The following is a 25,888-nucleotide window of genomic DNA, read 5'->3' on the forward strand; positions in this document are numbered from 1 at the left end:
CGTCCCTACGATCTATGACGTTTACCCTCTTTTGTCGACCATCAAAGCTCTACTTTATGACGTAGAGATTACTTTGAAATCTAGATATGATGATCCCGTAAGGATTTATTTCTATATAGAAAATTATTCGACCAACTTATTTCCGGTCTGCTAAAGTTTTTGGCGCGCTTCGAGTCTAACCCGATTTATTAAATGAAGTATAAAAATTATGTTAATTCCGTTCTCAAAGATGTTCCTTAGTTCCGTATTGAAATACAGACCGTATATTTGACTGCATAATTAATAATTGCAGATTTATGCAAAGTTAGGATCAGGCCTCGCCCCTTAAACATTCCAGTAAAATTGAAAAAGAAAAATATGGCTACACGGAGTACACGCGGGCGACTTAACAATTTTTCCCGCCAAATTTCAACGCGCGTGAGTTAACAATTTTTCCCGCCAAATTTTAAACGCACGTGGTGTATATTTAATTTTTTTTTTTATTTTTTCTCTATACGGCCGATTAAAATAGATATAATAAATGCACGTAAAGATTAATAACGCTTAGTTTAAGCAAAGAAGATCGCTTTTGTTTCTTTTTTAAATTAGATTTAAGGTAAAAAATATTCTACAAACACAGGAAATTAAATTTAGAAAAGGAGAAAGCTAGTTTTTGTTAAGGATTAAATTTTTTTCCCTTCCAATCGTTCTTGTACGTGACTAGTTGCGAGAGTTTTTACCGTTAGGCTTAGCCCTCGGTGGATAGGTTTTTTTTAACTTGTCTTATTGCATTAGGAATAAATACCCCTTTTTTTCCATGTTTTTGTAAGCGAAAAAGAAGTGTTTTGGATTCTACATTCATTTTATTTCTAACTAAAACAACAAAAAAAAGAAAAATTCTAGAAAATTAGTTGGATAAACATAGGTAGATTTTTTCCAAAAAAAAAAATAAAATGAGGATTTTTACTCGCTTTGTTCGGATTGTCAAGGTAAACAGTACCCCGAAGAGATAGAAGCGTTTAATTTGGACTACCAGGTTTCGAAAAAAAAAAAGATAATTGAAACTATCTCTTAATTAACTTAACTAACGAAAATGCAATTAGTACAATTAGAATTAGATGAGAATTTGGGCTACAAAAGCCATACGCAAATTTATTATTTATTGCATTGCATTGCATTGCATTGCATTGGAGAGAAAGAAATTCACCAAACTTGACCCTCAATTTCTAAGTATTTTTTTAAACTATAGCTGTCCTCAGACAGTCCACAAAAATGTACTATTTCATTTTACGATTGAAAGTTTTTCTTTGGTCTTTGTTGGAATACGATAAGCGTAACATCGAAAAACGAGAAAACAAGTCAAATATATAATACCACCACATTTTCAGATATATTATTCCAAGTCAAAAGCGCAAAAAGAGAGAGAGAGAGAAATTGATCGCTATAATAATGGTTCTAGAAAAGTGCATACAATGGGTAGGGGATACATGTCCATACAGTTGTTGCGGTGGTAGTCGTGGTACCGTATCGTTGAAAAGTCATTTCTAAAAAGTGGTACCAGATGTTTTTAAGGGCTTCAGTAGTCCCTTCCCTCTCACTGTTCCATGACTAACTCCTGAAACAAACCTTGCACAAATTGAGAAACAAATACGCTTTTTCTAGCATTATAAAAAAAGAGGTTTTTCTCTTCGCCGAATTTATAGTCCAAGCAGTGGCAAATAGAAAAAACAGAAAGTATAATATACTCTATAGTGCTTCCAAGCAGCTAGTCTGGGAAATAAGAATATTTTTTTAAACTAGTTATTGGGACCTTTGACCCCCCCCCCTCAGTGTCCAAAATAATAAGCTGGTCCTTGGACTTGTTCCCCCTTAGTTTTCTGGTAGATTTGCAATAAATAAACTGGTCCCGACTCTGGAGTTTATATGGTCGACCAATCAGCAATCTACTTCAAACTTTATTATTACCAGTTACCTTTTTTTAATTTCCCGTCAGTCGAAAATATGGCCAATTCGGATAAATTTCGAGGTATTGATTTGGGGAATGCGAAAGAAATTACATTTTTGGTTCTTCAAGATCATCATAGATTTCACGGTGCAAACCTGGTTGTGAAATGCCAGCGAACTCGTGGTGGGTAGTAAAGACATTTTTTACACAATTAGAGACACGCTTATTTTACTTCCTCACTCTCTGTTACTTCTATTTGCTTTTGGTTCAAAGCTTAGAAACGAAACACCGTACGAGTCTCGTGAATCAAGGTATTAAAGGATCGTTCGCGTTGTATTAGTTAATAAGAAGAAAAAGCGGTTTCGAGTCATAAAACAGCCGTTATTAGCCTTTCACTCTATTAAACATCAGAACACGAAGGTATCATGCTATTTTTTCCTCAAGAATAGAATCACTTGCCGGAGAACAAATTTTTCCGGAAGAACAAATTTCCAGTTCCTTTTTATAAACTTTCAGGGTTTTTGATTTCCTGTATCTATTCGTCCGTGATCCTTTTCTACGCTCTTTTTTTGGGAAGAAAGGGTTTTTAGCTTTGGAATATGACGCAGTTTCGGTGGGCTGCTTGACTAATTAACCGAATTAATATATTCCATTTTTTATTACGTAGTACAATTTCATGGTTCTTAAATATCCCCTTAAGCTATCGTAGCTAAAATAATGGGTATGTAAAGGCTTAGCTTTTGACAAAGAGTGTAGCAGTAGAATCACCCTAACTATCTAATTTTCACTAAGCCTTGGTCTTAAGAAAAATCTACTCAATTAAAACAAAAAAACACCAGACGGATGGACTTCAGTATAAATCCCTGCTGTCGAAACTGTGAAATGTTAATATTAGCGCTTGCTACCTTGTCAACTTTCACTTAGGCCTAATCAATAACTTTCCCTTCAAAGAAATCCCGAAATCGTCCCCGTGTCAAAAATTCCCGGGGCAGGATCAATAAAATCAAGAGTATGTTATGAAATTAGGACCGAATTAGGCTCGAGTAAAATTTCTTTTTTTATATACGATTCGTCTGCTCCAAATCAAAGCTGGAGGCTGAGAGCGCGCCTTTTTTTCTCCTGAATGCGTAACTAATTAATAAGCGTACAAACACTCTCCTCCCTCTCTCTTGATGAGATATACAAAAAACTAAACCTAATTAAATGTATACTTAACCAAGTGATGAGTAATTTGAGCGCGAGAAAAGCCTTCATCCCTAGTGTTGGTGCCAGATTCCATTAAGAAACAGTTCCACGTGACACACAACCTACAGGCTTATTTCTAGCCCCGTGAGAAATAAAGACACCCGTTAAGGGAACTGAAATATCGCTAAGCCTAATGGTAGTATTTCAAAACCTTACACACACCAGCTAATACCATGGCGCTCTTTTGGTATTCCGAGAATTACATCTTCATTAGGCTTAGAACTGGACAACTTCGAAGGTGTCATACCCTCTTAAGTAAATGTACAACATAAGGACATTAAGCTCAGTTAGATTTGACATATTTTAGGCCTAAAGTGACAACTATTCTTAGTTATTTATATTTTAACTCTTTAATTAACTAATTGCGTTACTTTGTAGAAACGTTCAAAGACAGAATGAAGTTTTCCATCCCATTTAGAAGACATAACATTCGTAAGCCTAATTAGGCATGTTAAAACGAAGTTAGGGCTAAACACTACCAACCCACGTTAAGCCTTAATTTCACGGTTAAAGATTTTACAGCCTATAAAAGAAACAAAGAGAATTAGCTAAGCCTAATATTATACATACTAAAATGAGTTTAACTTTTGTTTAAAGAACTATTAGGGCATCCCATGGGTCATCGCGGTTCTAATTAGAAACATTATAAGCAGTCAAGTCTATTATATTCAAGACAAACCTAAACTTTAAACCGAACTTCAAAGCATCGCGCCATTTGTTTCAATTAGGGCCAAGGTCCGTTTGTTTAAAATATTTTCATGGAATCCCCCGAGTTACTTAAAAGTACACGTCGCTTTTCGAAAGCTTGCAAAAATAAAATACCATATATATTTCGAAAAACGTTACTAACAATTTTCCCCTTGGAAACAGAACAGTGCAACTCCACCAAAAGATAAGGAATTTTATTTATGATTTAGTGATATAGCTGGTCATTTTTCGATGGTCATTTCCCCCGTAGCTAAGACCCCACCAATTATGGTTGAAGGTTCATTTTTAACTTCAGTTAATAATAGAAGTTAATAACGTTAAGGTTTATATGTATCAATATTGTATCTTTTTCTTTATCTAAATTAATATTTAGGTTTAATAATTTATGAACCCTAGGGGATACAAAAATTGAGAGCGCGCTTTTTCGATTTACAAACCACGTCGGTGCTAGTTTCAGAGCCAATGAAAACACTATGATTCTAGTATATCAAGGTTATTCTAAATTTAATTTCAAAACTTAACGTTTAAAGCTAGGCACGCCAAGTGCATATGTAAAATATGATCTCTATGTTGCCTCTGGTATACGAAGGTCACTCTAAATTAAATATCACTGTTAAAAGACAGTTGTAAATGAGGTTTACTCGCATATGCTGATTTGGTCGCAAAAATTTTTCTTCTTTTGTCCGCTTAAGAATTATATAAAGTCCATGTTTTAACTCTCTTTTATCTCTCAATCATCTTGTGGCAAATTAATCCATATTCAAACTCCACCCATTTTATTGAATGAATCATTTTTGGGTATTAGAATCCACGCCCGTCCTAAATTAAATTGAACCATTTGATATTTGCTCGGTTTCCGCAAACCGTAAATTATGTTTTTTTAATTCTTTTCTCCCCTTCTGTTTTATGATTAATGTCTCCCTAATTAGGTCTATTTATTTTTCCTTTCCCCCCTCCTCATTTTTGATTAATTGAGGTTTATATCCTCTTTCAAAATTTGTATAACAAAGGCTTAACAATACAATTTTATATCAAAGTCTAAGCCTAATCTTTACTTGCCCCAAATTATGGCCTAAATTAATTGTTTTAAACTTTAATGAAAAACAAATATAGTTGGTCGTGTTTTGATAATTCTTTATAATTTAAGTTGATAAGACTAAACTAGTTTATAGTTTCGTTCTTTATTAAATTCTTTATAAAGTCACGTGCTAAGCCTAATATTCGGGCCTAAATGTCTTTTTTCTTCATGATTCTTTTAAACTTACGTCCTTAAGCCTAATCTAGTTCAAACACTGTAGGCATAAAATATTAATCTACCAAAATTATTTTAAACAATAAGACAGAAGCTATTTCGTCTTGAAAGTCACGTGGTGCATTCTTCATAAGCAAAAGCTTAACGTCATTTACAGAAAATAATGTCCATCATAAATTTATCTTAGGCTTAGTAAGATAAAGTAGGAGAGAAATAAAAAATAGATCATTAGACAGGGTATGAAATTGTTGTCCCGGGAATATGGCCTACCTACGTGACAAGACGCTATGAATAGAGAGAAAATGGCGGGAAAAAGAAAGATATGGCGCCAAAAGACGCGAGCATTAACTTTGTTTTGAAAATTTATTTCTTTTTTTTAAGCATTTTTTATAAATAAAATGTGGTGGGCCACATATAAAATTGACCATTTTTCTGCGAGAAAGTTTCTTTTTTATTTATTTTACTTCCAAAAGCTAAATTAGCCCATATATATATTTTTTGTGAAATATGAAGTGTGTTAATCATACTGAAAAGAAGCGAATATTGCTGTATAATTCGTGCACCGAACAGAATTAGGCTTAACAACTTTATCTTGTATAAATATACTTTCAAACATTTTTACTCTAACTTTAAGGTAATATAATCTTCCGCCAGACACGAGGGACCAAGACTTCACTTAAATAGTTAAACGGAAAATAGAACAAAACCAAATTACACTTATGTAATTGCCCATTCTGCAGTTGGCGGTAGATGGTGGAAAGAATTTTGGCGCGAAAAAAAAAGAAGATCAAGCTCGAGGTAGCACGTGGTGATACACGCATTGTTTCTCGCGCAATCATCCTAGGGCCACGAGATATTATACATCTGTTGCAGCATGAGATGACAAAGGCCTACACGGGCAAAAAAAATCATCGCAAAGGCGAGACAAAGGCCCAAAAAATATAAAAGCATCTTCGACAACCCAAAGATGTCAGAAACTAAATGAATATTTCTCGAGTTACCTACCATATACTAAGTGACAAGTAACGTTGTCACCGCGTATATAATGCTTGGGTTATTGACAAGCTGTACCACGTCAAAGATAGAGAGACACTTTGTCCACGGAGGCGTTAAGACTCGCCTAAACCTGAGGCACGTGTTTTGTATAACAGATGCATTGCGTCAAATAATGTTACACAAATTAGCTTTACCCAGGCGTAAAAATTGTGGTGGTAAATTCTGTTTACTCTCGCATAAGGATGTAATATTTTTGTGAGGGTAAGGAAATTATACCGTTTTCGCATTACTTCGATTTAAATTATGTTAAAAACTAACTTTCATACAACATTTTGAAATTTTGTGTTCAAAAGGAAAGCAGCCTTCCAGGGGCAAACAACCCCATGTTAAACCCCATAGCCCCTGTAGAAATGTTTAACCCGCAATACAGTAATGCTCAGGGAGAAGTCATCTTGCAGGCGCTACAGACATATTTATAATATAAATGTTTATCTATAAATGTAAAAGTCAACGTCTAGCCCAAACCCCTTTACCGAGGAAGCTGAAATTAAGCAGATAAATTGCTCTTAAGTAGAAGATACTCTATATTAAATATTTTAGCAATTCAGAGCCATCTTGGAAAATGGCGGCCGGAAAATGCCACCAAAACCCATCTTCAAGAAATAATGTTCGTTGCATTCAACCGAAACTCTGAATAATGAAACAACTATACCTAAATATTATATATTGGGAGCAGTACCTTCTATCCCTGACATTTGGGCCTTGGCTTCCTCGTAAATAACCTATTCCATGGATAAAGTTTACTATAGTTTCATAACTACGGCCGGTGCTAAGTTCTCGGAGGATATTTTTTATTATCTCTTGAGAACAGTACCTTCTAACTCTAACTCGGTCCTTGGCTTACTCTTAATTAAAACAACAGGATCTTGGATAACATTTAAAGTATCGGTGGGAGAGAGAGAAGCTTCTAATTATCGGGGAAAAGGCCCCATTTCCAATATATCTAAGCAAAACAACGAGATCCCCACGCAAAGCACGTGTACACTTGATTAGTTTCCTTTACGCTTCATCTCATATAGATTCGAAACACAAAAGGAGCGTGCGCGAAGAGAAAGAGAGAGAAAGAGGACAGGTAAATCAAGAACTATCAAAGGAGAACATTGGATCAAAGATGATCCCCCATTTCTAAGACAAGGAAATTTCCTAAGCCGCGTAAAAGAAGCGGGATTATGTTCAGCCTTATACGATTAAGTATGGCGGGAAAATAGTGCGGGAAACTTTCAAAGTTATTCTTGGGGAAGAAAGGGTTATTAGACAGGCCTGCGAAAATGACCCCGACTTAAGTTATTGACCGTTAGGCTTAGCTAGAGTAGAAATTCTATTTCCTTGAGTAAAATGGAAAGTCATAATTAGGCTTAGCTACAAATCAACTGCAAAATCACGTAGGAATAAATTGGTCTTTAACAAATTTAGTTGTAGTTAAAGGTATTTCTCAAAATTACTTCCAAATTAGGCCTAATTCATGATAGATTAGGCTTAGCTCTATCTCATTGAAAATATAAATACGGAAATTAGGTAAGATAAATATGTCTCATAGAGGAGACGCGTAATTACGTCCTGTTATTTTTATTTCCTTTTGATAACATTTATATTTTTCTCCTTCGATTATTATTCTTCGCGTTACTTAGCTACCATAAGGAAAAATATTATCCAATCATACAAGTAAGTCCTTACTAGGTACGTAATTGATCTAGGTACGTACAAGTTATATATATACCAAGAAAAACAAAACAAAACAAAAAATAGACTTCGCTGATGAGGTACACACACAGAGATGGAAAGGGGTAAGAAAAATGTTAGGTATTACATCGACATTACGCTTATATCAACTTATATGTTTTTCCTTCGTTGAATTGCTACGCGCTTATTGGGTAAACGATTTAGCCCTATAGTCCCACCAATAGATCTATGTGTAATATGGGGTATAACGTCGTAGTTAGAACCCATACACCACTTGAGAACATTCAAAATAAATATTATACTTTGATCTCGCGCTTACCCCCCCTCCTCCCTCAGTCGTGCACCAGGTGCCATATTTGGAAAAGCTATAATGACCCACTGAGGTAATTGAAAGCCAGTCAAGATTCATACGTTCTCATTTCATAAATGAGTTCTTTCTAAAATATGTATTAGATTACTTTATAACTGTTATAGTGAAGCTATTTTGATTGAATTAAAAATATGCTGGCCGCGTTTACCATTCACGTTTTCTCAGGGGGTTAAATGGGTTCTTGAGCGTACTAGAAAAAAAGAAAACCATAATAATATTATTATATAACACAGTCCATACAGGCCTGTAGTGTTTTAGAACATTGGAATGCATCAAACTACGTAAAACTAACAGTTTTCTGTCGTATCTTTGAAATTAATCGTTATGTAAATATGAAAATTAGTATGAAATACAGAATAAAATTTCAACATAAAACATTTCAGGATATTTTTTCGTATAAATGTGCTAAGCGAGTATAACTTAGCCCTTTTTTGGGTGTATTCTACCCGGTCAATATTGCCATTAGCAAACAATAGAATCGGCTACCCGAATTGTTCCCTTTAACTAAAACTTTCTTGCGTATGACAATTACTCGGTCGTCAGCGAAATGACCGGGAAAATTGTTTTTGCATATTTTCCCATCGGATATCCGTATTTTTATAATATAATCATCAAATTTTCTTCCAAGTTTACCTCAAGTTAAGTAGAGGCGAGTTGAATGACCCCTTGTTTTCAAATAGCATTCGTTTAAAGAGAGTATATAAACAATGTTATCTATTTTATTTTTCATAGAAAAATGTTTTAGCGTCTGAGTTCGTTCTATTTATTCTACCTTTAAAGATGATCCTCAAACGATAATATCAAAAACAAATAGATTTAACAGAAAGTAAGGAAGTATGGTTGGTCACACGTGATTCACTTTCACTGAAAACCACTTGGTACGCGTCGAAAAGATACTGATCATCCAATACTACACCATAAGTTTATAAGATATATGTTATTATTATTATTATTATTATAAGTATGGAACTTCCTATTCTTCGTAATACTCCTGGTAATACTAGAGACTTACAGCTCGAGCTAGTTCGAGAACGACAAGCGGGAATTCACTACACTAGGTTAGTTTTGCAGGACTTCCATTTTCCAATTGAGTCTGTACTAAGCCTTTGACAGTGAGCGTCTCACCAGGCGTCGCTTTACCTCGAATCCATGACCTTCATCACTTCATGACAAGCTCCACTTTGTAACCAGCACCAAACTTATGGCCAACATATCTTATAAATTTATGCTATACTTCAGGATTTCATTAACAACCCCTGCATTGTTCCACTTTCAGTTATACAAGTCTATTTTATCTTTGATATTATAAACACCGAGGATGGTCAAGTAGTCCCTTCCAACCACCCCCAACCTCCCCAACCCTAAAAAAAACCGCGCCTCTGACCAATCTAACCGGCCATTAAAGAGTACTGTCTACATCAAGATGGTTTCGCCCACGTCTTGACCATTAGCGGCGGACGGTATCTGGAAATAAATTGGGCGGTATACGAGAGAGATAGGCCTACAAAAATTTTGTTTGGTAAAAGTCAATAGGAAAACCCTTGAAGATAAAGCTTGAAAAAGACCTCGTGGCTTTATACTATCCCATAAAAATCTATGGGGGATAACAAACCGTAAGAGAAATAATTCCAAGGTCCATATCCTTGCAATATGACAATAGTGTCCTACTTGACCAGTTTTCTGTCAGCTTTTTTGTCCGAGTTGAGTGACAGAGTATAAGCAAAGAGAGAGAGAGAGAGAGAGAGAGAGAGAGAGGGAGAGGGAAGGAGTGAAATTCTTTGGGAGGTTTGTATATCATAAAATAGTATCTAAACAAGGTTTTAAACCCATATCAAATTTTCAAGGACTTGAAAAATATCTCTACACACGAATAAGCCTTAGTTTCTTATGTGTTTGACATTATTTTGAATCCCGTTCCTTACTCACATCAAAGAGAGTTGAAACGAAGAGAAGTAGAAGCTAACATCTTTGGTAAGGCATTTTTTTCTGCATGTTTAATTATATTTGTTTACTAGTATTTAAGACTTTCTTCGGCACGATTTTTCTCAAAATTTATGGAGCCTCAGTAAACTCCTACCCAAATTTAAGTAACTGAAAGACAATGTTAATTTGAATAAGAGGGTCATCCCTAAAACACTTCAATCATAACTTGAAAACAGTGACCCCTAGGGCAAAATGGAGATAGAAGTTATATTTTCGACTCAAAATCGATTTCCCAAATAGCATCCCCCTTAATTTATGCCTGACTTATCAGAAACACCCTGTACGTAGAGTTAACCAATAAGAGGGAGGAAACAAACTTTCAAGGCTCAGCTTTCTTCTCCTCTAGTTTACGCTCTCTATGTTCATATACTCAAGATTCTGAGCTTTAAAATTTCAAACAAGAAAAAAGAAAATTTTCTCCCTATTTCAAAAACGCCCACATTGCCTTGTCTATAAAGCTTAGAATCGGCTCTATATTTCTATATTCCTCCCGTTAAGTTTATCTTCGTAACATTACACAATTTATTCCGCATATCACTTGCGTAAATACGCGCCGGGAAAACTTTTAAAGTACTTTTGAAGTTGCTGTTTAGATTATTTTTATGTTATGTCGTTTCAAAACTAAATAAAAAAAGAAAGCACAGAAATAAAGTTGACGGGACGAAAATAGTAAACCAACTAAAATGATGGCATTAAAACTAACCCGAGTATCTATTTAACTAAGCCTTGGTTATTTATCTTAAAGGAAATGTACATTGACAACATTGAAAACAATTAATATTTCTAGATGAAAATGATCAAAATTCTGGCTGCCTGATTATCAACGCCCAGAACAAACTGTTTAATCTAGGAAGTTGAAATTTTGCAGGGTCGTTACTCTTAATTAGAAGCTACTAATTAACAAATATTTTTTCAATCGGTAGCCATCTTTAAAAATGGCGGCCTGAAATGTACATCTTCCTCAGGAAATAAAAGGTCCCTATATTTCTCAACACATTTAATTAATATTTACAGTGCTGGTTCATTATATCTTATAGACTCCGGTTTTATGGGTTTTTGGGCAAGCTTGGATCGCCATCTTTAAAAATGGCGACCTGAAAATCAACCCTTTATTTGCGTCATACGCTTTTTGAATAAAAACCAAAAAATTCGATAAGGTACAACCTTCCCTTTTAAAACATACTTCTTTTCTATATATAATGCAAATTTTATTTAAAAGACGCCATTAAATTTATCATTTGGAAAATACATTTCATCTAAAAACGTATATATTTCGTAATAGAAATAACATTCATTCGAATAGAATACTCTGAAATATTTCAGATATTCCAGACCTAAACCCAGTTCTCGGACTATTTTTTCTTTTTTTTTTTTTTTGAACACTAAACAGTCTGCTAAATATTATTTGAAAATATACACGTCTCCGGTATATTTTAGGGATTTTTGTAAAAGTTTCTTTCTACTTTCTGAAACATTCCTTAAACCTAAAAAGCTCAAACATTTAAGAGCCACAGGCGTTGGAGAGAACTTAAGAAGATCAAAGTAAAATAATGGACTTTGTATTTCAATAGAGGACCAGCAAAGAAAGTTTTTTTTGCTTAGGTTTACTTTCCCTTCCTGTGAACCTAAATTTAAACGCGGTGCTGGGGAATTAATAGCAAATTCCACTGGACTGCTCGGTTGCCCTTGATCACGCCACTGTTTGTTTATCGATATAGGACCCAGCTTTCCTATCCCTATGGAGTGTTCGTAAGATCCATGGTAAAAATACGGTTTCCTGCCTATTTCTGAAAACTTGAAAGACTTTTAAACATTCTAACCAAGGCTTAGGGTCGTCAGGCCTGGGTATTAGACCTTTTCCTAAATTTTAAATATCTTTATGTAAAACCTAAAGGAAGAATAACAATACTAAGCCTAACTTTCAAAAACGTTTCGCTTTTTACGTCTATTCTAGGTTAAAATCACGTATACTTGTAATGTAAAAGTAGCGATGCCCGAATTAAATTAGGCCTAAAACATAAACCTAAGAACGTGTTTCCATGGTAACCATGCAAGAGATTACATTTTAATTTCAGCTTTGCAGGAATGGTATTGACAATTAAGCCTTGGACGATAAAAATAAAATAACTTTACCGCGAAATGGATGTAAATATTATACTTTACCAAGGTAGAGACACGATGTTTTTGAGTTTCGTTTAAATGTTTGTATATGGAACAACGACGGAAATAAGCTCGACAAAGTTTTAAAGCAGTCCATCAAAAATAAAATTGGAGACAAAGGCTTACGTACGCAGGCAGAATAAAATTGGCGGGAATTGAAACTTGAAAGCCCGCCAAAAATTTATCTTACACAGTAAATTTCTTAAAAATACCAGAGCTAATCCCCATAGGATAACAGGATTTAAAAAGAACGTCTAGAATTCCATTTCCTCGTTTCAATTAGAAATCCTGTTTCTCCCACCTTTAGAATATATTCTGAAATTGCGCCATACTTTAAATTAAAGAGAACTTAAAACTAAATGAAATTATAGCGTGTATCAATTCGGTAAATAGTATAAAATAACCCATTTTATAAACCCTTTAAAAATCTCATTTTGTTCGTTTTATTCCGCGTGTTGATTGGAACAATTTTGGAAGACACTTTTTATTTCTGGCGAATTGCGCTCGAGGACGGGGATTTGGCGGGAAACACTTCACGCGAATTACGATCGAGTATTAGGATTTTGCGGGGAAAAAAATAAAACTTTCCCGGATAAAACCTAAGTCTAATATACAGAAGCTTGCGTGCACTGGTATTAATAATTTATATCCTTTAGTTTTAGGCGAAATATTGTTTGCAGAAAGATCAAAGAACCTGGCGTGGAACTGAGCGTGCAATGCAAACATCACGCGACCCCACATAACACCAAGAGATCGGATACTTTCCAAAAAATCACCTTCAATTAATTCTAATATATGGCTGAAATCGGTTAAGTATCGTACTTCTTAATACAAGCAGCCGACTACATACTGTATACCGGTTGCAAATATGGCCACTCACTAGATGAATTCGGAAATCCTTTTTTGGTACTGAACCGACAAGATAAAAAAGGCGAGATATCTACGAATGGAACCTAATCTGTTAATACCGTGGACCTAATCTGGAGTTTCAACAGTTCACTCTTTTCTAGGCGTTATACTATAAATAACGTACCAACATTAAATGCGACCTAACCATTGGCTCGGTCTCAACATCTAAGGGTGGCTTCTACGAACGTTACAGCAAAGAAAAAAGTTGGTTATCGGAAATCATGTATTACTTGGAAACAGACAAATTAACGTACTTAATTGGGAGTCCTACTTATGGTTGTTATATGTTACTTATGGTTATACGACTCAGTGAATTTGAACCTTGACGATAATCCGTTACAATTTGGGTCGAAGCGAATCGCGCTGGAAATGGCTTCGATGAAGGAAAAGGGGTTACATCCGTGTGTTTTAAAGCTTCGGCCATCATTATTGGCGCCTGTACGTCTTCAATTACTTAGAAAGAAGACATCGGCGGACATTCGCGGGAAAGGATATCCGTCTTGAATCCCTATTGACCATGCAAAAGCTACTGGGAATCGTGTTGGAACTAAGCCTAATCTTGTAGGATTTGCAGGGTTAAGACTTGGAATTAGGGTTACCAAGAAGAGGTCAATTAAGGTGACGTATTTTGACTTAACATACAATAAAATACTTGTTGATTTCAGTCAATTTCATTTAAGTTAAAACAATGGACTTACATTCATCGAACACTGTCGCTAACAAACCATCGAAAATTCCACGGAGATCAAGTGCGAATCCAGTATAAACTGGTAGAATTTTTCACCAACAAAGGAAGTCACGTGATTGGTGTATCAAAGTTCAATCACCTGAAAAGATGAAGAAAAACGTAACCGTAAGTCCCAACATTTTTTAAATGTGGAAAAAAAAATATTTTATCTATATTATCTATATTTGGCCTACTGCTTATTTTCTTAACAATAACCACAAATTTCTAACCGGAAACGATGTACGACATCCGCGCATTTGGTCTTTGAATCTAAAACTTTAGAATGGCAAAAGAATCCCACGAGCTAAGCCTAAAATTCCGCAAAATTTATATACACTTTCAAACAGTAAATACGAACCTATAAAGAATGGCGGGAAAATAGATTTCACGCGCGCTAAGGGAATTTGCGAGTAAAAGAGCGGGAAAACTTTGAAAAGAGCAAAAGTATTGCATTTTCTATAGAATGAATACCACTGGAGCCTAAATCAAATTTGTCTCGAGCAAGGTGGTCTTTTGAGGCCATACACCATAGACAGACGAATTTAGGCTTAGGTATCTCGAATGGCATTCAAATTTTATTCTATATCTGGTATAAGTTACCATATTTAGTTTTCACACGCGTAAAAGGCATGGCAAAGGCCTAGAAAATATATTGGTCTCCATGGCTGCCCCATGGTATCTTAAGACTCGGGCCCCCTTGCTTGAAAAATGGGGTCCATATTTCAAAGTGAGAGTGGGGAATAAAATAACGTTTAATTCTATGTAGACTGTAAAGTAAGATTATGAGAAATTCTAGGGCCTTGGTTGCGTACTAAGCCTAATCTGAGTTACCTAACAGTAAAACGAATTCATAAAAGGGTTAACAGAGTAATTTTAACATTTGATTTACTCTTCAAACAAGGCTTAATAGAATTATTTTAGAACGTTCCGACTTCATAGTACTTTTATAAATACTTAAACCTACTTAAAAAAAAATAAAAAACTAGGCTTAACAAAACCTTCCTAGAAGTCTAAAATAAAGGTGTTTTACTCAGAATTCCATTAAACGTTTTTTAAATTCGTCGAGATCGGAATGATATCTCCGCAGTGCTAGAAATTCTCAGATCACCTGATTCCCGAGAAACAGGCGTGAGAAATAGGGCACGAATCCAGCCAGCACTTTGGTAGGCCTAAATTGGGCCTAACTTTTCTTTATATACCCGACCCAAAAAAAAATCGAGATGCAACTTTGAAAGCAACGTTACGTATTTGATACGAAAAGAATATATATCGAAAGCTAAAAATAGAAGGCCAATATTCCTTCGAGAAAAATCGAATCTCCTTTTGGTCCAAGTCGATAAATATTAAACAATGTTTCTTGACATTGAGATATCACGATTGAGACGTTACAACCTAACCATTGAATTATACAGCCTGGTGTTTCTGATAAGTCTGCCATAAATTAAGCCTGGGGATGTTCTTTGGGAAATCAATTTTGAGTCGAAAATGTAACTTATATCTCCATTTTGCCACAAGGGACACTGTTTTCCACTTACGATTTTAAGAGTATTTTATGGATGACCCCTTAATTAAATTAGAAAGCATTGTCTTTTAAACAGTTTCTTAATTAAATTTAAGAGGTCATCCGTAAAATACTACATCCAATCTTAACTCGAAAACAGTGTCCCTTAAGGCAATCAAAATGGAGATAGAAGTTACATTTTCGACTCAAAATCGTACACCCAAAGAACATCCCCCTTAATTTATGGCAGACTTATCAGTAACACCCTTTGTTTACTTAAAGGAAAGGACTTCCCAGAATATTTTAGTCTAGTTTAACTTAGAACATCCGGTATGGGAACAACAAAGACGTTAGATATGATTTCAAACACAAAGAACTTTGATGGACTGGTAACTTTAGCCTTATCTAACATCTTTGCGTTGACATACCGTTCCTATCGATGTTACCTTAAATCAAGCAGACGATACTTCGTCCCCTCTTTTATCTTAATTTCTCATATCTTCTTTAATGCTTTATATACATACATGTTCTTAGAAATAAAATAAGAAAAAGTCTCAAGTGCATGTATCTTTCATATATAAGAGTGATAAGATTGGTTATTTATTTATCTTTGATCAAGTCCAGTTAGGTCTCTAGACGAATCAAAATAGTAAAGATGCAACGAAAATGACAGGACGTCTTTTGGGAAGGAGAAAATAAAAAACAGGACTCGTGATAAGCCGGAAGTAAAACAGACGTGACATCGAGTTTGATTTGCCACTGGGTCAAATATCCATTTCTGAGTTTACGAGTGAAAGTAGGTAAACACAACTCTAAAGGAAACACAACAATATTATTATTTTTTTTTCTATCTTTCCTAAAAAAATGTGAATAAAAAGAATGTATAAAATTCCGATCTCCTGCATGGTCTTTCAAAAAGTCATTTTTATTTTTATAACAGGGGGTAGCTATAAAAATTCCATGCATAGTTTTATGGGTAGCCTTAGCCGATATTTTATGATTTAACGGGACAATAAAAACGAGTTTTTAAATGAGATCCGATATCTGAATAGATTTGAAATCGCAACACCTAGTTTAAAAGTGTTGATAATAACAAGTTGGAAAACCAAAATTTTTACCTCTCCGAATCGAAACTTATCTTCCTAGATATTCAATTATTGCTCTTTATTGACAAGCAACTGGAAATACATTACCGCTTCAGGTCTTCATTAACCTCTTTTTCTATATTTACTTTATCGATTAATCTTTCTCTACAAAACTAAATTGAGCAACGCAAAAGGGTCAAAGGATTCTTCGGAAGATTCATTCATCATTCAGTCAACCATCACGCGATCTTTCCTTTGATTTTTTTCTGCGTGTCAAAGTTATTTACATGCTAAGCCTAATTCTTCCTTTTTCCCTTTCGAGGGGGGGGGGGATCAAAATGGTTTACACTGTTTCCTATATCTGAACTTCTCGAGGCAACTCTCCAAACTTCATCCTATATATAACAGAGTGAAGCTCTCTTATTCCTTCATCGAAATTTACCGGAAATCGATCTTTGTGTGTGTGTATATTTTCATGTTATAGATCTTTTCCAGAAGCTGAAGGTGGATGGGAGGGGACTCATCTACACGTCACCAAGCAACCTCCCACACTAGCTAAGAGAAATATAGAACAGAAAAAGGAAGGGGTAAAAGTCCACTCTTACTGAGAGAGCAGCGTGTTTGATCCGGAGCAAATGATGGACCGTGCTTAGAAAATGGAAGAGCTATAGGCAAAGGCCCGACGCCTGCCGTTCAGTTATTGACCCTGTTTGAAAAGGAGTGTGTGTAAGGCCCGAGTACAAGAGACAAGAGGGCGGGGAGGATATATTGAGGGAGTAGAATTTTTAAGTTCTACCATGATGGCACGCAAAGGGAAGCGGAGAGTGATTATATAGTTTCTCCAGGGAGTGTTTTTAAGATAAACTCGCATTCCATTGAAAGAGGTGAATGTGTCACGTGATCGTTATTGAGAAATATTAAAATTGAAAAGTATTCGAAAAAAAATAATTCTTCTTTGCTGGGCAACTGGACCCATCCGCATTTAATCCAACCCAAGCTAAATCTAAACCTAGGCTAACCTAACCAAACCAAATCTAAACCTAACCTTACCAAACCTAATCTAAACCTAACCTAACCAAACCTAATCTAAACCTAGCCTAACCAAACCTAACCTAATCTAAACCTAACCTAACCTAATCAAAACCTAACCTAACCTAATCTAAACCAAACCTAACCTAATCTAAACCTAACCTAACCTAATCTAAACCTAACCTAACCTAATCTAAACCTAACCTAACCAAACCTATTCTAAAAATAACCGAACCAAACCTAATCTAAACCTAACCTAACTAAACCTAACAAAACCTAATCTAAAAATAACCAAACCTAACCTAACCAATCATAACCCCAAAAATAACCCAAACTAATAACAGCATAAATACAAAGAGGTTCGAGTGAACAATCTTATCCCCTTTTGCTTGTTCTCTTTAGAATTACAAAGTCCACGTTTGAACCATGACTCCCCTATAGTGTCTCCCTGAAGAAAGGTATAGGCAAGGTTCCCTCGCTGCTCCTGAAGCTCCTACGCACACCACGTTCCCTCATCTCTAAGTTCCCATATAACCAACATCTCATTTCGTCCCCCTGCACGAGTGTCAGCTTAATTTGCATATCTCGCGCCATTGGAATCTTCTTTCGTTTGCGCCATTTTTTTACTTCCTATTTTAGGCTTAGGTTAGGCTTAGCTTTCCATAGGAATGCGGGGAGCGGGGGGAATAGTTCGAATATTGGAACCCCTCCTCGATTGATTGTCTTAGAATAGATAGTGCAAAAATCCATTAAATCCGTGCCCCATCATCTAGTTTGAAATGATTCACACAAACCACAGCTAGGAGTTTTTTCCCACCTTTTTTTTTTAATGTTTTCGGAGCGAGCCTAAAGGGAGGCTTAATTAATATTGGTTATTGAAGGTTATATTAAAAGAGTTTGTTTAAATTGAAATAACTTATAAAGGCTTCCGGCATTTTCCTCTCATGGTCTTTTGGTTGTTTTTTAGGCCTTCAAGATGACCGAGGTCATATTCAAAGAAAAAAAACTATAGCATAAGGTAAAGTGAACCAATGAATCGAAGGTTTTGGTTACATTTCTACCCCCCATTTTTCAAAATATGCGTGGATTTTTAAAATATTTCTTGGAGAGTACCTTCAATTTTCAGAATCCTAGGTAAAGAGGTTTGTACTGCGTGTTTCTGAACACTGATGTGTTGCGGGTTAAACATTTCTACAGGGGCCGTAGGTTTAACAAGGGCTAGTTTGCCCCTGGGAGGATGCTTTCCTTTGCAACACTTAATTGAGAATAATTGCCAAAAAACAAGATTATCTTCACCTTCCCTTTAACGACGGTTCAATAAAGTTTCTTATTTTTGTTCAATCAAACGGTGTTAAAAATAGAAAGATAATTGATCTTGCGCTTGGGTGTTTTTTTTAGATGGAACCTTTGATGCTCCCCTACCTTGGGCGAAAACCTTTGTTTGTAAAGATTCCATTAAAAAAACACCCAAGCTATTTTGATGGATTTAACACCCTGTTTAGTTTATCGATTTTTTTAGGCCTTGGTTTTTTTTCTTAATTTACTAATTTAATTTTTAATCGTTTTAAAATTTGTTTTGTTGTAATAAAAATAGATCTTTAGATGGGGAAAAAATATTGCTCTCCTAAATTGTCCGTATAATTGGTGTTTTTTATGGCCTATTTAAGTCTATTTTTATTTATATTACAAAAAAAGTCGTAGACGCTATAGTATATACTAATATAAACAGGGTTATCTGTCCCAAAATAAAATCAAAAATTAAGTACCAACAATTTCCTAAATATCCGCACATAAAATGGACCATTTTTCATCAAAATTTGGAGCGTATAATGAAAATACTAAAAATATTGAAGGTCGCGATGCACACATTGAAATAATAAAAATAATAATAATAAAAAGATGGACGATAAGACTTTCAAAAATGAATACAGACGTTTTAGTTTTTAACGACGTCGCCTTGATAGACTGAACATTGCATTTTGCTTTGTGTTTTTCCTTCCTTCTCAATATGCAAATGAATATTTTAGCAGAGAAAATAGTTCTTGAAGGGAGGAAAGGAAGAGCGGATAAAGTGATTTTTATCGATTCTTCTACTAACGATAAGACCAATCTGCATATAGAGAAACATTCAGGAAATATCTCTGGATGTTTTTAAATTCAAATCAGTTTGAGATTTCATATAGATAATTTTAAATTCACACGTTCCACCAATCACGTAACGCCCTGCTTTATCTTCTTGTTAACAATATTCACATGGATTGCTCGATATCGAATCAAAATTTAGCGCGAGATTTGATAAAAAGAATTATTTTAATTGAACTAATTTATTTTGTTGTCATCAATACAATCTAACCGAAAGATTCAATAAAAAGTGAATAGCCCCAAAAACATTTACGTTAATTTTAGGATGAAACTTTTCTCTATCATAAAAATTTTATGACTGACCCCTAAAATATCAACGATAATTTAAGGAAGATCCCTGTCACAACGGTAATATAAGCGCCATCTCGTACACATATATGGTGAAAATATTTTCCTTAACAAACTGGATATTTCCCCACATAAAATTTGACATGCATGGGCCTAGTTCATTTCGGAGGCTCCGGAAGTGCAAACTTTCAAATTATCCATGAAATCTGAAACTAATTCGGAGGTATTTCCTCGATGTCTCACTTTGCAAATATGTCTTATAATTAGTACCAAAAATTTTGTAAAAGACCTCCGCTTAATTATCCTTTTCACCTTCTCTTTAAATAGAACGACGAGACTGTATTTCATTTTCGTTAAATTTTTGTCTGTTAATTTCTCATAAAGGGTGAGAACAATACTTTGTATGGCGAAGATTTTTCTCTAAGGCGAGGCTTAACTATCTCTGAACATAATAATACGCTTGGATCACCGCCGTAATTGGTGACATGGATGAAGGAATTTTTAAAAATCTTAAATTCGAAGTGTCTTATTCCGGGCATCCACGCGAAGCCAACGCGACGCAATCTTATAAAGAAAAATGGATACGTTAAGAATGATGAACTCTCAAAGGATTTATGACATCTAATTATATTCATTTCATTCAGATCGCCTTTTATCACGACCCCCCCTCTATCCAAGATTATAGGGATTTAGAAAGAAACGTTTAAAATAATCAGTCTTATTTCATGCAAATTGTTTTTTTCTCGAAACCTATAGGCTATATATAAAACAGTATTTTTAATATCGTCGCAAAGAACATAATCCGGGCTATCATATCCTAAACTCGTTTTTCTTATAAATTTGAAATTCTTCAGTTATTCCAATCCATACTTCGAGAAAATATAATTTAATTTTTTTTTCTAGATAAAACTTATTTTATATTTTAAACCGTTTTATTTTCCCCAGAAAACTTGTTCGGCAGTGTTATTAGTATCGTTGTACTATCATTTCCCAAATGGCGTTTCCTCGTAAATTTTAATATTCTAGAGTTATACCAACACAAACTCGGGGTAGGCCATAGGAATCGTAATTTCATTTTTCATCATGAATTCAAAATCATGAAAAAAATTCAAACCCTAAAAACTTTAAATTCACGAAACGTCTAACGGAGAAAATACATTAAACTAGAAAAATGACGTTTCTAACTCTTAGATAAAAGAGAATAAAAATAGTTTTAAAGTTGGAAAGATTTCCGTAGACCAAGGCTTAAGGATAAAAGCGTACAGGAATTGGGAAGAACGCGAGATTAAGGCGGGATAGAAGCAAAAGGAATGAAATGGTAGATTTCGGTGGATGGAAAAAGTAGACTAGACTATTTTATAAGAAGAACAGACGGTAAGCGTCAAGTCTTTCAATCATTTTTGCCGCTACGGTATACGGATGAGGATGCTGGATGCTGGATCCTTTAGAGAGAAGGATGAGAGATGAAGGAAGCGCGAGAGCAAAAACGAAGAGCGTTCTCTTTCAATGGAATATCCTGATTCGAAGACGATTGCGAGCTATACAGGATATACCATGAGGAGCATCGGCTCACAACTCCCAACTGAAAAGGCTTCCTTTCCATCGAGCGCTCTTCAATTTCATACCGGGACCAAAAAAGGATGCTAGAAGCTAAGAATCTTCCCAAATCCCGTATACAGCTCAATCCCGGTTACGTTCGCATTAATACATTTATCGCAACTTTGGTTATTCAGCAAAAACCCCATTGAGTAGGTGCAAATAGTTCTAATTATTTCCTTTCCAACGATCCCTAAAACGTAATTGGTGTTACATCAACCATGGGCTCGAATAATTAATCTAATTGATATTTTCTACCCTCCAATTTCTTATTCACACTACTTTATGACGTCAGAACTCTGGTATTACAAGAGATTCAAAGAAATCCTTAGAATATTGCCATACTTCATGCACCCTTTCTATCGATCCCTATAATACCCGAGGGTATACAACAAATTTAGCTCGAGTAATTAAGCAAAATAGCAAAATATTAATTGTCATCACCCAAACAAATCCTTACTCCACTTGGTATTCTTTTAAGCTTTTCTAGCAAAACTAAGTCAATTAGCAAAAAGGTATCTTATAAAGCGGACGTTAAATTCCACGGAACAATGAAAAGAATGTGAACTAGACCTCAAAACAAAGGTACAGCGAGCGTATTACTAAAAATGATAAAATCTCTAGAACTTGGTCTATTGAGAGTATAAGGGTTACGGGAAATGTTAAGAATACAGGGATCCATTATTTTCATCGATTTGGTGACGATAAAAAAGATTGGAATTGCGCCCTTAGCAGAAGGAAAGGAATCTATAGCGGACAGCGTTAACGAGATAGACCAAGGCTTAACCTTCCATGAACTCATCGGGAACTTCGGGAACCCTATAGCTGAATAATTTTCTTCTTTTTTACGAGGCTAAGCCATCCTTCAAAATGAACGAACCACCAGGACCCGAAGAGACACGAAAGACTATACGAAACTTTCTTAAACTAGTCAGGCGTAATGACACCGACCAAACAAGTAAGCCTAATGGGTTAACTTTAGCCAAGGCTTTAGCTCTATTCAATCTCCCAACGCGAATAAATGAACCATCTATAAACCATGTTCGTAAGGATTGAATTAATTACACTAAAGGTGTGCCGAGGCTTAAAAAATACGTTTCGAGAAAAGGCTCGGTCTCCATGGACCTCGCATTAAAATGTGAGAAGAAATTTTTATCTCATGGATGGTTAAACATCGTGGAAACTTTTTTCATTTTCCATTCTACGTCGTCATTTCACTTATTTTGATGTTTTTTCCTACCTTTTTATTTCCAAATTCTAGATTATGCTTATCGAAGCGAAGAATTCTCTAAATGGGATCATATCCGTTCTGCTAAAAAATATCAGCTACACACAGAACTGTCTATTCCTCTAAGAGGTCGAAGGTCAAATTGCGCGAACGAAGACTCCACGTCTAACTCTTAATAGGTTTTTTCTTATTGTTAAGCCTTAGCTATTTCATCTTTCATTTCAAACATCAATCGGCTTAAATTTAGACCTAATTTTAACAACAATGTGCAGGATATTAGGCTTAAGTTTAGCCCTATTTTTAACTCTAATGTACATTAAATTAGGCTTAGGTTTAGGGCTATTTTTAACTCTAAGGTGATGTACAATTAGGCTAAAGTTTAGGCCTTTTTTAAAGTATGGAATTAGACCGAAATTTAGGCCTCATTTTTCAAAGATTTGGTATCCAGAACGCGTGCAAAACTGAAAAAAATAAAAAATCTTAACACTTGGTCTTGGAGATTTAAGTTTAGTTTCAACAGGTTTCGAGCGTGAAGAATATCGCTAAGAAACCAAAAGTAGGTCAAACGTGCTTGGTAGACATAACCTCTTTCCATATAGAACTATTTCCTTGGGCGTAACTTTACAAAATATATTGAGATATAACACGGTTCTGGTAAAAACAAAGCGAATGATCCTTGAGACTTCAAAGTTTCTAAAGCCAATCGTAAAATATTTCAAACAAAGTTTGATATTCTCGCGTCTAATTCTATTGATCTTACGTCTATGAAACCAGATAAACGAATAACTTAAGAATATATTGATAAGCCTAATTTAAATTCTACAAATATTTTAGGTTTCAAACTTCGTAAGGAAAAGAAAAAAAAAACAACAAATTTAATATTTGAGAAACTCGACCTATCAAAAGTTTTAAGGACGAATAAACCAACTAGGAAGTAAAATAAAAAGACACAAAAAGAAAAGAAGTTAAATGGAAATTTCAGGTAAATTCTTAATAAAATTAGGGCAAAAAAAGTAGACGAAAGCGTCAGGGGAAATAACTAGAAAAACCCTAATTAACTTAAAAATAAGAATTAAAGAGGGGTTAAAAAAAGGTATCTAACTTTAATGTAATTTAATATATGAAAGAATATACTAGTATAAAAATAAAAAGGGACCCAAATCCCTTTCGAAACCACCTGTATTTTTAACAGAAAAGAAAATACTTTTTAAGGATTGGGAAGTCACCGCTCATTTCTTTTTAAGGAATGGGTGTTGTAGCGGCTAAAAGAAAAAGGAAATAAATCCTTTCCTGATCCTAAAAAATACAACAATGTGTCGTCCTGTCGTTCGTGCACCCAAGATATAAACCGTAAAACTCTACATTTAAAATTCCAGGAATGGGAATCAAACTAAAGGAAATAAAAAAAAATAGTTGGAAACTAGGCTTAGAGTTTTGGGGTAAAATTATTTTGGTTCAAGTCGGGTTTAACGTTATTCCTCGATAAATCATATATTTTTATTTAAGCACGGGATGTGTGTTGTGACTACAAATGACTTGCATTCTAGTTTATCAAGGTATTTCTAAATTTAACTTTAGAAATCTAGGCGCGAGTGAGGTGATGTAAAAAATTAGGATTTGATTTTGTTATTCTGCGGTATATCAAAGTCACTCGAAATTAATTAATTTCAAAGTGATTATGGTGTTAATATAAGTGCTTGTATTTGGGAAAATAAATGAAATACAGGGTGTTTCTGATAAGTCTGCATCCATAAATTAAGGGGGGTGTTCTTTGGGTACACGATTTTGAGTCGAAAATGTAACTTCTATCTCCATTTTGATTGCCCTTAGGGTCACTGTTTTCAAGTTAGGATTGGATGGAATATTTTACGAATGACCCCTTAAATTTAAGTAAGAAACTGAAAGACTATTTCTAATTTAATTAAGGGGTCATCCCAAAAACACTGGCCCGGACGACAAAATGTCAGAAGTACACTGCGCATGCATGCTTTTCTCCCAAAATACTTCTTTGCCAGTCCTGTTTAGAATAACAAAGTCCATACTTCATTTTAAAAATTGGCCTAACAGACAAAGTTACAACCTAGTATAAATCTTCCACATTTTTTTAAAAAAGAAAAAATACCTGCCAATCAGATTTAAAGATTACAATGAAAATAGCGAAAAATCTGTCGCGTAGAAAGTAAAATACTAAAAGAAGCTTATATTTTCCCCCTCTAAACTTTAATATTTTATATATACAGGGTGTTTGTGAAAAGTCCATCAATAATGAAAGAGCGTATTTATTGGGCCATTTTGAGTCGAAAATGTTCTATGACATTTTGCCGTCCGAGCCACGGTTTTCGAGTTATGATTTGAATATTTTAGGGATGACCCCTTCATTAAATTAGCGCTGTCTTTCAATTTCTTAATTAAATTTAAGGGGTCATCCGTAAATTACTCCAATCATAACTTGAAAACAGTGGCTCGGACGGCAAAATGTCATAGAACATTTTCGACTCAAAATGGCCCAATAAATACGCCCTTTCATTATTGATAGACCTTTCACAAACACCCTGTATATATATAGGGATATATAAAAAATTGGGCATCGCGTAAAGAGGGCCCAAAATGTTGACGTTAAAGATTAAACCCTCAGACAAGGCCTATTTTCTTATGTAAGCACGCTTGGTTATTTTAACATCAGTGCATGGAAAAGGGACAAGGCTCTTATAGAATTGGGTAACCTTTTCCTGTTCTAGTGTAACTCTAGAGCGGCTCCTTTCACGAGTATTGAAGGATTCAAGGATTCAAGGATTCAAGGAAAGGAAACCAACCCTTTTACGGGAAGGGACAGAGTTTCCGACGAGGGGCTAGACACTGCCCGAGACGATCCAGGTTTTTGAAATTTAGTTCGTTTAGTCAGAGTGGCCAAATTGTGATAATTAATAGACCATTTCGATGTCACTAAGAGGGAAAAACACGGGGGTAAAACTTTGCCTTCCATCACGTTTTTGGCGCCTGCGCTG

At 35.0% G+C, this 25,888-nt stretch overlaps 2 long non-coding RNA genes across 2 annotated transcripts; both read left to right on the plus strand.

Moving 5' to 3' along the window:
• Positions 1-8,980: 8,980 nt before the first annotated feature.
• On the plus strand, positions 8,981-10,245 carry LOC149673844 (uncharacterized). The gene is made up of 4 exons (XR_016367028.1): positions 8,981-9,113; positions 9,512-9,848; positions 9,912-10,020; positions 10,080-10,245. It is a non-coding gene; the product is annotated as an uncharacterized LOC149673844 (long non-coding RNA).
• A 3,779-nt stretch (positions 10,246-14,024) lies between these two features.
• LOC149673845 (uncharacterized) lies at positions 14,025-16,410 on the plus strand. The gene is made up of 2 exons (XR_016366940.1): positions 14,025-14,140; positions 16,140-16,410. It is a non-coding gene; the product is annotated as an uncharacterized LOC149673845 (long non-coding RNA).
• Positions 16,411-25,888: the final 9,478 nt, after the last annotated feature.

Source organism: Phalangium opilio, unplaced genomic scaffold, assembly GCF_054372755.1.
Source record: "Phalangium opilio isolate 3A_F unplaced genomic scaffold, DU_Popi_V2 ptg000048l_1, whole genome shotgun sequence".
Classification (NCBI taxonomy): domain Eukaryota; kingdom Metazoa; phylum Arthropoda; class Arachnida; order Opiliones; family Phalangiidae; genus Phalangium; species Phalangium opilio.